Genomic DNA, 13,268 nt, shown 5'->3' on the forward strand with positions numbered 1-13,268 from the left:
AACATATGGAGAATATTTTCATTAGATTTTCCTTTGAAAATATTTTGGGGGAACCAGTTCGTGTCCTGGCTGCTCCAATTCCAATCCAGCCCCCTGCTAATGGCCCGGGAAAAGCAGCAGAAGGTGGCCCAAGTGCTTGGGCCCCTGCTATCTATGTGGAAGACCTGGAAGAAACTCCTGGCTCCTGGCTTCGGCCTGGCCCTCCCCTGGATGTTGTAGCCATCTGGAGAGTGAACCAATGGATGGAAGACCTCTCTCTCTTTGTCTCTCCTCTCGGTATAACTCTAACTTTCAAATAAATAAATAAATTTTTAATAAATAAATTAAATATTTTGGGGGAAGAGGAATAGCATTGTGGTTCAGTGGGTTATGCCACTACCTGCAAAGTTGGCTTCCCATGTAAGCACTTGGGTTCAAGTTGCAGCTCCTCCACTTCCCATCCAGCTGCCTGCTAATGCATCTCAGAAAGCAGCAGAAAATGGTCCAAGTGTTTGGGCCCCTGACACCCACGTGAGAGACTCAGATGGAGCTCCTGGCTCCTGGCTTTGGCCTGGTCCAACCCCAGCCAATGCAGTCATTTGGGGAGTGAATCAACAGATGAAAGACACCCCCTCCCCCTCCCTCTGTTTCTCCCTCTCTTTCTGTAACTCTGTGTCTCAAGCAAATAAATAAATCTTTTTTTTTTTTTTTTGACAGGCAGAGTGGACAGTGAGAGAGAGAGAGACAGAGAGAAAGGTCTTCCTTTGCCGTTGGTTCACCCTCCAATGGCCGCCGCGGCCGGCGTGCCGCGGTGATCCGAAGGCAGGAGCCAGGTGCTTCTCCTGGTCTCCCATGGGGTGCAGGGCCCAAGCACTTGGGCCATCCTCCACTGCCTTTCCGGGCCACAGCAGAGAGCTGGCCTGGAAGAGGGGCAACCGGGACAGAATCCAGTGTCCCAACCGGGACTAGAACCCGGTGTGCCGGCACCACAAGGCGGAGGATTAGCCTAGTGAGCCGCAGCGCTGGCAATCAAGCAAATAAATAAATCTTAAAAAATGTTTTAGAGAACAGGCCTTTTGCCTAGCAGTTAAAATGCCATGCCCATGTCATGCATTGGAGTGCCTGGGATGGGTCTGATTCACAGCTCCAGGTCCTGAGTCCAGTCAATGCAGACATTGGGAGGTGGCAGTAATGGCTCAGTTACTTGGGTTCCTGCCACTCACACAGGAGACCTGGCTTGAGTTTTCAGCTCTTGGCTCTGGCCCCAGCCAAGTTCCAGCTATTGAGGGCACCTGGGAGGTTAACCAAAAGATGGGAGGAGACCTCTTTTCTGCATGTACCTCTCCTTTCTTTGTGCCCCTCAAATAAGGGGAAATTAAAAATCTTAAAGTTTTAGTAGTGTTTGGGCATACATTTATTACATTTCATCATAGAATCAAAAGTGGTATTGTTTATTATTTAAGAGGAAAATATTAGCAATGATATTGCTGAAGACTAAAAGATGTTCAGTCTACTATTCTCAAAATCAAAAGGATCAAGAAAACAAGTAAAAAAAACAAAGTATCTTCCAATTATTAAGCCCAATCTTTGGCAACTGTATTTCCATTACATTACATTGAATTACATTAACATCAACAATTTAATTTTGCTTTTAAAGGGTTGTTGTTACTTAATTTATTTGAGTTTTATAGCTCTTTACTACCTAAAACCACAGGAAGTTTTATACCTAGTTACATGTCTATATATACTTAAGCCACGGTATAATAGAATAATGCAACTCACTGGAGGAAGAAGTCCAAAGTTTTGAAATTCATGTATACATGCTTAAGTTTGTAAGCACACAGGGAGAAAAGGGTCTGGAAGAAGATATACACTGTTAATAGTAATAACTTCTGAGGAAGGATGTGGTTTAGGGGACAGAGGTAGGAAGGATTAAATTTACCTTTTTACTCTATTATGTCTGTATTTCATTATAGTGATGAAATCTGACTAGCAAAAGTGAAAAAAAAAGTGAGGGGTGTGCAATTAACCCAGCAGTTAAAACACCCACATTAGAATATCTGGGGCTCCTGGTTTCAGCCCAGCCCAATCCCAGTCATTGTAGAAATTTGAGTGAACCAGCAAATAGAAGCGCTCGCTCTTTCTCTCTCTCCCTCTCCCTCTCTCTCTCTCCCCCCTCTAATTTGCTCTCTCTCACTCTGTGTATGTGTGTGCCTCCAAATTTTTTTTTTAATAAAGTGACTGAGGCTGGCATTGTGGCATAGCAAGTTAAGCTTCCACCTGCAACATCAGCATCTTGTGTGGGTGATGGTCAGAATCCCCTCTGGTCCATTTCCAGTCCAGCTCTTGTTAATGTGCCTGGGAAGGCAGTGGAAGATGGCCCAAGTGCTTGAGCCTCTCCATTTACGTAGGAGATCCAAATGGAGTTCTAAGTTCCTGGCTTCAGCCTGCCTGAGCCCCAGCTACTGGGGTCATTTGGAGAATGAACAAGCTCTCACTCTCTCTGCCACCCCCCTCTCTCTCCTCTATCATCTGCCTTTCAAATAAGTAAATAAATATTTTTTAAAAAAATAAAGTGATTACATGAATAAAAAGGGTCACTAGTTTACTCAAGTGGTGGAAGAGCATGAATTTTGGCTTCAGAAAATGTGGGACTCAATATTGATTCCTATGAGCTATGAGATTGTGGGAAACTCAATCTCTCTGGTCTTCTTGTAAAATTTTATTTAAGTTATACAAGTTTCATATATTTCATATATACAGATTTAGGCTTGGTTTTCCTTATCTGAAAGATAGTAGTGATATTAGCTATGGGAATATTGTAAAGATTAAATATGCAATGTAGTAAGCACTGTGTCTAGTTCACAGAGAATACCCAATATAAAAGGTCACAATTTTTATTATACTAATTACATCTATTAATGTTAATTAAAGCTATTTTATAAGGTCAGCACTATTCTGACCCAAATTGGTTGCTTGGCCTATGCCATAGTTACCTGTTTCTGTTGGGCATCTGCCATTGGCTGCTCGGGACCACACCTCTCCCTGCCCTCCTGTTCGTGCTTGGGAAGGCTGACTCTTACAAACTGCACCAACAAACTTCTGCACCTTTCAGCTTCCAGACAGGTTTCTCTATAGGCACACTGGCAGGGGATTGAAGAGTCGGGTGACAGAATAGTCAGGTATTTGTTCTCACAGCTCTCTCCTTACCAAAGAAGGGTTGGTTGGCAGCACCCTCTTTTTTTTTTTTAATTTATTTGACAGATAGAGTTAGACAGTGAGAGAGAGCAACAGAGAGAAAGGTCTTCCTTCCATTAGTGCACCCCCCAAATGGCCAGAGCTACACCGATCTGAAGCCAGGAGCCAGGTGCTTCCTACTGGTCTCCCATGCTGGTGCAGGCGCCCAAGCACTTGGGCCATCCTCCACTGCCTTCCTGCACCACAGCAGAGAGCTGGCCTGGAAGAGGAGCAACTGGGACTAGAACTTGGTGCCCATATGGGATTCTGGCGCTGCAGGCGGAGGATTAACCAAGTGAGCCACAGCGCCAGCCCCAGCTGGCTGCACCTTCTTTCCCAGCTCACGGCTTCAGTCCACAGCCATCTACGGGTTCTGGAAAGCCCTCCATTCCACAGCCCCCTCAGACCTAGAAAGATCAGGTCTCACCACAATTGCTAGCCTCAGGTGCTGCACTGTCTTTTCTTTTTCATGATTCATTTAGTGGTCCTTAAACTCTTCAAACTGCCCAGCTGGAGTAAAACATCTGTTTTATTCCATTCTCCCATACAGTCATTGCACCATGGGGTGGCTCCCATAAGATAACAGAGACAACTTCATGCAGGAAACTTCCAGTGGAAATTCCTGTGAATTTCAATGAGTCAGCCTCATGCTTGGGAAACACAGGGTGAACTTTATGTTGTGCCATTTCAGTGTGTGGAAAATATTCTTCTCCTGCTGTTCTGAAATTCACACCACTGTGATAACTATGGTTTATTCTCTGACTGGTATAAAAGATGAAAGCATTCTAATGATAGGTTAGAATTCTAAACTGGCCATTCTTGTTTGCAAAGGCAGTGGATGGAACCTGAAAATGTAATTTTTTCATTCCATTGTCAAGCTTTTTTCTCTACTCGTGAGTTGCTCAGCAACACTTCTCATATAATCAATGTACCTCAGGTCAGTGAGAACCAGCATCTCACTAGGACAGCATAGCTGAACAACGGGTCCTGCCTTTGTTATAGCATCTCATCCTGCTCCAAAAATGTAACCTCCATTTTCAAAAGCCTATAGTAGACACCCATTTTATTTATCAATCACTGCTGTAGAATTTACTGTGTGCTGGATACTGATCTAAGTCACTTATAAATATTAACTTGATCTTCACTTTCCCCTATGATATCATTTTTTAGATGAAGATATTAAGGCACAGAGTTATTAGGTAAAATCCCTCCATAGTTCCTAGTTGTGGTAGGACTGGCAGTCAAACACACACAGTATTTCTCCTAGTCCTGCTTTCAACCACTCTGCTCTGAAACCTCATTGTCTAATTTGTGCAAACTCTTAACAGACTTTTATATTTTTCCACAATAGGGCCCCAACTAACTTTTCCAGCATTTTCTCACATCACCATCCCTTCCCACCATATATTCAGTATCTCTTTATCCAATAAAAATCTATCAGACACCTTGTGGAGCAACAGCCTAGTGAAAAGAAAAACAGTACAAGGAAATCTATGCAAATAAAATGGCCAGGTTTGCACAATGGGATGATATACAGCAAAGAAAGTGAACAAACCAGACAATACAGGCTTCAGCATGGTGCAGCCAGCTATCCCAGGCCTCAAACATGGCAGAGGCCAAGAGCCTTCCCCAGGGCTGTGTGAGCACCGGCAGGCACAGAGAGGCTGCTGCCCCGGTGTACACTAAGCACCCTAGTGTCACAGCGGCTCCCCTTGTTGCCTTTCCTTGCCGTGCCAAACAGCCAGGGTACTACTGAGGCTCATCCATTCCTCCTTAAGTGAAAGCACCAGAAGGATAACTTACTACATCTTAGAATGTGAAACAAAAAAGCCTCAAGTAGTGAATAAAACATATTTAGAGGTCCTGTGTCTGTCTAAAGCAACCTATAATAGATGTTGGCATTCCACAACCTATTCTAGCTGCAGGACGTGCAGTCCTGCCTTACTCATCATAACGCTAATGACTGACAGGAGATAGAGAGCCCACTATTACTGAAAAAGAAAGGAATAGGGACAGAGATGAATTAGGAATAAATGCCTTTGAATGCTGCAAAATGTTATCACAATATTTTCCCATTCTTTGTATAGCCAAGATCCTTAAAAGGTGGTCTGGATTATTGTTATGCTTAAATAATTATTTATGCCCATTTATTTGCTGTATTGTTATATTTGATAAACTATATAAACTACTGTTTATATTTGATAGCTTTGTTGTATCAAGAAATCATTTGCTTATGAATTAAAGCTGCTAATATCTAAAAGAACAAAAACTTCTAACAATAAAGCCAATACTTCTGATTTTAATTACTTGATAAAAAAATCTATAATGTTTATAATAGGTCCAAAACTGAGTATCAATATTTTCCACAAAATCTGCATACTAAAAAATTTCTTCCACTGTTAAATATGTGGTTTTCCAGGAGAAAGGAATTTACAAAGAGGTTTATACTTTATGACTTCATTTAAATGAAATTTGAAACAGACAAAATTATTCTATGTAATTGGAGGTCAAAATAATAGTTATACTTGAGCTCAGTAACTGAGTAGAAAGAAACATAATGGGGTTTTGAAGATCTTAGCAATATTTTCTCCTTAACCTCAGTGCTGGTTCAGTGCACACATTTCATTTGTAGAAATTTATCAAGCTATACACTGTTTAAAATCATTTTTTAAAGTTTTATTTATCAGGGCCAACACTGTGGCATAGCAGGTAAAGTCCCTGCCTGCAGCGCCGCCATCCTATATGGACACTAGTTTGAGTCCCAGCTGCTCCACTTCTGATCCAGCTCACTGCTATGGCTTGGAAAAAGCAGTAGAAGATGGCCCAAGTCCTTGGGCCCCTGCACCCATGTGGGAGACCTGGAAGAAGCCCCTGGCTCCTGGCTTCGGATTTTCTCAGCCACAGACGTTGTGGCCATTTGGGAAGTGAACCAGTGGAAGGAAGACACCTCTCTCTCTTTCTCTCTCTCTCTCTCTCCCTTTCTCTCTGTGTAACTCTGATTTTCAGATAAATAAGTAAATCTTTTTTAAAAAGTTTTATTTATTTATTTTTGAAAGTGAGGGCTGGCTGGCGCCATGGCTCACTTGGCTGATCCTCCACCTGCGGTGCTGGCACCCCAGGTTCTAGTCCCGGTTGGGGTCCCGGGTACTAGTCCCAGTTGCTCCTCTTCTAGGCCAGCTCTCTGCTGTGGTCCGAGAGGGCAGTGGAGGATGGCCCAAGTGCTTGGATCCCTGCACCCGCATTGGAGACCCGGAGGAAGTACCCGGCTCCTGGCTTCAGATCGGCACAGCGCCAGCCACGGCGGCCATTGGGGGAGTGAACCAATGGAAGGAAAACTTTTCTTTCTGTCTCTCTCTCACTGTCTATAACTCTCTCTCTATCTCTCTCTCTCACTGTCTAACTCTGTCTGGCAAAAAAAAAAAAAAAAGTGGGTGGAGTATTCCCATCTGCTGGTTCACTACTCAAACACCCACAACAGCACAGGCTGTGCCGGGGCCAAAACCAGGAGCCCGTAACTCAATCCATCTTCCATATGGGTGGCAGAAACCCAGTTACATTGCTCCCTGCCAGGGTCTGCATTAGTTGAAAGCTGGAGTTAGGAGCAGAGCCAGGCATTAAACCTAGGGTTTTATGTGAAAATTCATGATTAAATGTCAATAATGAACTTGGGAAGCGTCAAACATTGTAAGGGCTGGATAGGTATTTGGCATGGCAGTTAAGGCATCCACGTCCCTAGGTTTGAGTCCTGATTCTACTCCCAGTTCCAGCTCCCTGCCAATGCACGCCCTCAGAGGCAAAAGGGACTCAAGTAACTGTGTCCTTTCCATCCATGTGGAAGAGCTGAATTGTGTTCCTGGCTCCCAGTTTTGGCCTGGCCCAGCCCTGGCTGTTGCAACAATTTGAGGAGTGAACCAACAAGTAGGAAATCTTTTGTGTGTGTGTGTGTGTGCATGTGTGTGTGCGTGCACGCGTGCAAATGTGTTTCAAATAAAAATTAAAATAAACAAACATTTTGAAGGCTAAATGTTTAGTGATCTCTGAAAATGGCTGTCAAGGATGAGAGCTCTCATTACAGGCCAGGCCCAGCTAATTCCCTTTTATTTTTTTTTATTTTTTTTTATTTTTTTATTTTTTTTTGACAGGCAGAGTGGACAATGAGAGAGAGAGACAGAGAGAGAAAGGTCTTCCTTTTTGCCGTTGGTTCACCCATCAATGGCCGCCACGGCTGGCGCGCTGCATCTGGCGTACTGCACTGATCCGATGGCAGGATCCAGGTACTTATCCTGGTCTCCCATGGGGTGCAGGGCCCAAGGACTTGGGCCATCCTCCACTGCACTCCCTGGCCACAGCAGAGAGCTGGCCCGGAAGAGGGGCAACCGGGACAGAATCCGGCGCCCCAACCGGGACTAGAACCCGGTGTGCCGGCGCCACAAGGCAGAGGATTAGCCTAGTGAGCCGCGGCGCCGGCCGCCAATTCCCTTTAAACCTCCTTTCCCATAGCAGATTCCAGCATTTTGAATAGCCATGTTCTTTTCCTACTTCCCATATCTAGATGTTTCCAACAAGTGTGAAAAGGTTTTAAATAAGGAAACACTGTATTCTAAAACAAGATCTTATTTCTAAGAGCAAACCTTTTCTATAGTTAGGAAGTTCATTCCAATTTTTACTAAGGTTTACAACATCTTTGTCACTGAAAATATATCATTAAGATGAAAAAAACAAACCCAGGTATTTCGAGTTACCATAAGGAGCTATATGGTAAAATGACTGTTTATTTGTTCATTCTTTCATTGGTTTGTTTTCATCTAGAAAGTGCTATTTGCTTTATGAGGAGGACCAGTGGTCTGTTTTCAAATCAAGAAAATGCTGAACTTCTTTACTTTTTCAGATTTTCCAAATAGATACATACAGTCTTGTTTTGTCATCAAGTGTTTTGATTTTTCTTTTCTCTCCTGTTTCCTAATTTTTCATTTTACTCTAGCCCCTGGCCTTTTGGTATGCCTATAGCAAAACCAAGAGTAATTTGACCAAGAATAACCTCATCACTTCTCAAAATGATATTCCTCTTGATTTATGTCCCCGTGACATGAAGGCAAACCTTCCCAATCTGAAATCCAATTCCACTTTTCTCTCTTGGTGATAGAGATGCACCTTGCAGACTCCGCAGTGCAACTTACATGATGAACAATGTATGTGTGTTGCACTTCTGACTCTGAATTGAACCACTGTGCAGCTTTCTCACTAGACTTGTGAAAGTCCCCTTCCTCTGAGAAATCCTTTGGATTTCCAATGTCCTTTTCTCTTTCTCCTGGGTATCAAGAACATGAACAAATAACTAAAGATAAAACAAATTTTTTCAACACACAGTTCTTCCCACTGCATAATACTCATTATTGCCAAGTCAACTTCAGCAACTTTTCCCACATGAATATATCTGTTGGTAGTTTATTAATTTGCAGTCAACACTAAAGAATCCTTATCACCTTTTCTATTTGTAAGCATACTACTACCACCATCCCATGTTTATCTAATAGCTACTGTTCCTTGATTTTTCTTAATGTTATCAGCATGTTGATTAGGTTCACTATGGTGAAAAGCATTGATTAGATCTCCCTCCAACATAAATCAGAAATCCACCAAAATTTGCCAAGCATATTTATTTATAATTTATATCCTTTGTAGTTCCAAAAAGCATTTTATATTATTTAAAGCAAACATACTTAGGAAGATTAAAAGAAAAATAAAAACAAATCAAAAGCCTTTTAGAATTCAGATAAGATATTTATCATCACAGAGCATAAAATTTGGCTTGAGATTTACTGGCATCCCAGAGAAAGGAAAAGAAGAAAATGGTACAAAGCTCTCATTATGTGATCAAATAAATCACACAAGTTCTTCCTTATGTAAATTAAGATATTTAACCAATACTTGGGAAGGACTCAAAACGCCTTAGACACTACACTTACTATATGTATGCAGAGAGACGATACAAAAGTGACCCAAAAAGCCCAACATCCATTGGGGTAGACAGACATAAAGGCTTTAAATTTAGCAATTGAAATATGCATGCCGGCGCCGAGGCTCACTAGGCTAATCCTCCGCCTTGCGGAGCCGGCGCACCGGGTTCTAGTCCCGGTCGGGGCGCCGGATTCTGTCCCGGTTGCCCCTCTTCCAGGCCAGCTCTCTGCTGTGGCCAGGGAGTGCAGTGGAGGATGGCCCGAGTCCTTGGACCCTGCATCCCATGGGAGACCAGGATAAGTACCTGGCTCCTGCCATCGGATCAGCATGGGGTGCTGGCCCGCTGCGGCCATTGGAAGGTGAACCAACGGCAAAGGAAGACCTTTCTCTCTGTCTCTCTCTCTCTCACTGTCCACTCTGCCTGTCAAAGAAAAAAAAAAAAGAAAGAAATATGCACAGTATGTTAAAGGGACACTGAACTGGGATCAGGATGGGTTACTCCTCCCAAAGAGAAAGCAGGTGACTATCTGGGACTGAATTCACAGACAAAGGTCTCCATGTACTGAATGCTCAAGTTCAGGTACTCTTTATGAACAGAATATATGGAGTTTCAGTTGAGAAGACTAGAGCAGTTTGTATTCAATAAATATCATCATTGTGTAAATTTTTGATTGTTTCTTCTTTGAGGAGTGACATATTTGCTATTTCAAAAGCAAAAGTCCACTAAACCTGAAATGGCTGATATATAAGTAAAAAAATAACAATATACTCTAGGCAATTTAAAATATAAAACATGGGCTATGTTACTTTATTCAACAGCAGTTCACCAACCTGCAATTTTAATACTGTGCCTCACTAATTGACTTCAATCAATCTGACTCATGAAGAAATGTGATCAATAAGAATTAGCAATGCTTACTAGGGGAGCCTTCATGATGGATGGTGACAAACTGGTCCAGTTCCAGCCTCTTCCCTGGGAAAGGTGAATGTGAGCACACACACAGGGGAAGCAGCTGGTAGCAGCATTACCCAACACTGACAACAAGACAAGCAGGTGCATGGAGCTATTGTTGCTTCATAATGGGTACTGGGGCTGCTGCCCCATCAACACTGAGCAGAGTTCTCATTGCTGGAGTCCTGCTGAACATTCCCAGCTGCTACGATCTGAGTCTTTGTTCACTCCCAAGCTTAGTACTAAGAGGTGGGACCTTTGGAGAGCCATTAAGACAATAAGGGTTCTGTCCCTAAGAACAGAATGTGTGCCTTATTCAAGAGACTGAATGAGTCTGTTGGCCCGTCTCTGCCATGTCGGGATGAAAGAAGAGGATACCATCTATGCGGAACAGGCCCTCACCAGATACGAAATATGCTGGCACCTTGGTCTTGTATTTCTCAGCCTCTGGAATTTTTATTAGGTTTATAAAAGATCCTGTCTAAGATATCTTGTTACAGGCAGCCCAAACTATCTAAGACACCAGTTTTGGATATACTGGGAACTGGAGGTGTCTCTAGTTTGCCAGATTCACCCTTGACTTTGTGGGAAAAAAATTGGTTCCCCAAATATATCCACCTTTTTATCCCAGAACCTATGAATATGTGAACCTTATAGGGCAAACGGTACTTTGTACATGTGATTAAGTCAAGGATTTTGAGATATGGGATTATTCTGGATAATCCAGGTGGGCAAAATGTGATTGCAATTGTCCTTGTAAGAGAGAGGCAGACAGAGTCAGACTCAGAGAGAAGGCAATTCGATGTCAGGAGCAGAGGCTGAAATGATGCACTTTATAGAGGGAGGAAGGGGCCACAAGTCAAAGACAGGCAGCTGCCAGAAAGTGAAGAGGCAAGGAAATAATTCCTGAAGAAAACAACCAGCCATGCTGACACTTTGTCTTTAGGCTGGTGAAACTGGATGGGACCAGTGACCTCCAGAACCGCAAAGGATAAATTTGCATTGCTGTAAGCCATCTGTGGTGATTTATTACAGCAGAAATGGATAACTAATACAGCTTCTTTATCCTCCGACCTCATGTGACACTGTGGACCACCACATGCCCTAGACTCATTCAGAGGGCAAGGAAGAGACAGGCAATGGGTGTAAATTTCTGTGTGGGCACAAAGAGGGAAGAGTAAGACATCCACTCAGCACCTGGGATATGAGCTGAACTGGGAGTATAGAAAATCAGAAGTCACTGTTCCCCTGAGTGGTGTGAGTGCTGAGAGCAGAAAGTATGGTTTCAGAGACCTGAGCCTTGGGAGACAAGAAGGAAGCAGATGGCAAGTGAGTGTGTACCACATTTTCTCCCTGCTTGTCATCAAAGGAAAACAACAAGGAACAACACATTTGGATTTCTGCATTAATGAAAATTTGTAAGAAAACATCTAATGTCTTCAAACAGCAGTTTTATAGAGACATTCTTAAAATCTCAAGAAAAACAAGAGCATGCTATTCAATTACAGGCTGTAGAGACTAATTTTTATAAAAGCAAATTGAGTCAGAATATGCTATCTGTAGTAATCCAGCTTGATTTTAAAAATATAGAGTTTAGGGGCCAGCATTGTGGCATATCAAGTAAAGCTACACCCATATGATGCCAGTTGATACCCCTGCTGCTCTACTTTTGGTCCAGCTCCCTGCTAATGGACTGGGAAAAGCAGCAGAAGATGGTCCAAATGTTAGGGCCCCTGCCATCCGCACGGGGAACCTGGATAAAGCTCCTGGCTCCTGGCTTCAGCCTGCCCTAGCCCTACTTGTTGTGGCCATCTGGGGAGTAGTAAACCAGTGGGTGGAAGATCTCACTCTCTCCATCTTCCCCTCTCTCTGTAACTCTGACTTTCAAAATAAGTAAATCTTTTTTTAGAAACTACAGAGAGAGTTTAGAGCACTAGATGAATTGCTGAATGTGATTCAAAGGAAACAGACTCACCCCTTAAGGAACGTTAACTTCAAAAACCACTGCACTAGCAGTGACTTCTGATTACTTTTTGTAACAGAGAGAACATGAACATCTCTTCACCTTTGTGGACAGGAGCATTTTACTCAAGTAGTAAGTCTCCTGATTGTAACAAGTAGGGCAGATCTGAAAATCCCCCAGTGTAAGCATTTCAGGACACCAACTCTGTGAAGTTTAATTCTAAACCTGATTCTGGTTTATATTTAGTTAAGAGGCCAAATAATCTGATATATTTGCACTAATTAGGGAGTAATTATATTTACATGTTGTACATTTAGTTTTGAAAATAGGATGTGAGTCACAGAGTTCATTGCTCCCATATAGAAGTCAAACAACTCATTTTTCCACAAAAATGACTTGATTAGGCTTTCATCAGCAGCAACCTTAAAATCTTAGGTCCTTAATTTTTTTAAGATTTATTCATTAATTAACGTCAAGATGCAATTGACTTTGAACAGCTTTTGTCTCAACTGTTGAAAAAGTTTCATTCTTTTTTTTATTTTTCTTTTCCTTTTTATTCTTTTATCACACAAATTGATTAACTCTTTACTAACTATAGACTTACTCTTCTGTGCATAAAGTTAATTGAAAATAGATCTTAGTACAAAATAAGACTGGGAATAGGAGAGGGAGGAAGAAGAAGGGTGAGAGTGTAGGTGGGATTTCGAGCACAGTGGGAAGAATCACTATATTCCTAAAATTGTACCTAAGAAATGCATGAAGTTTGTATTCATTAAATAAAATGTTTTTTAAAAAAGATTTATTCACTTATTTTAAAGGCAGAGTGACAGAGAAAGAGAGAATCTTCCATCCTCTAATTCACTCCCCAAATGACCTCAACAGCCAGATCAGGGTCAGGCTGAAGGCAGGAATAGGAATTGTCTCCATGTGTCCCACATGAGTGGCAGGGACCCATTTGGGACATCTTCTACTGCCTTCCCAGGAGTATTTGCAGGAAGCTGAATTGTAAGTGGAGTAACTGGGACTCAACCAGCACTCACATATGGAATGCTAGCATTGTAAGCAGCAGCTTAACCCGCTGTGCTGCTAGGCCACAATGAATAGAAATGTGGTGTGGAAATTAGAATTACTAACTCCTCCCTCCAGCCACACATGGCTCTCTTTAGCCCTACTCAGAGT

This window comes from Oryctolagus cuniculus, chromosome 4 (assembly GCF_964237555.1).
Source record: "Oryctolagus cuniculus chromosome 4, mOryCun1.1, whole genome shotgun sequence".
Taxonomy (NCBI): Eukaryota; Metazoa; Chordata; class Mammalia; order Lagomorpha; family Leporidae; genus Oryctolagus; species Oryctolagus cuniculus.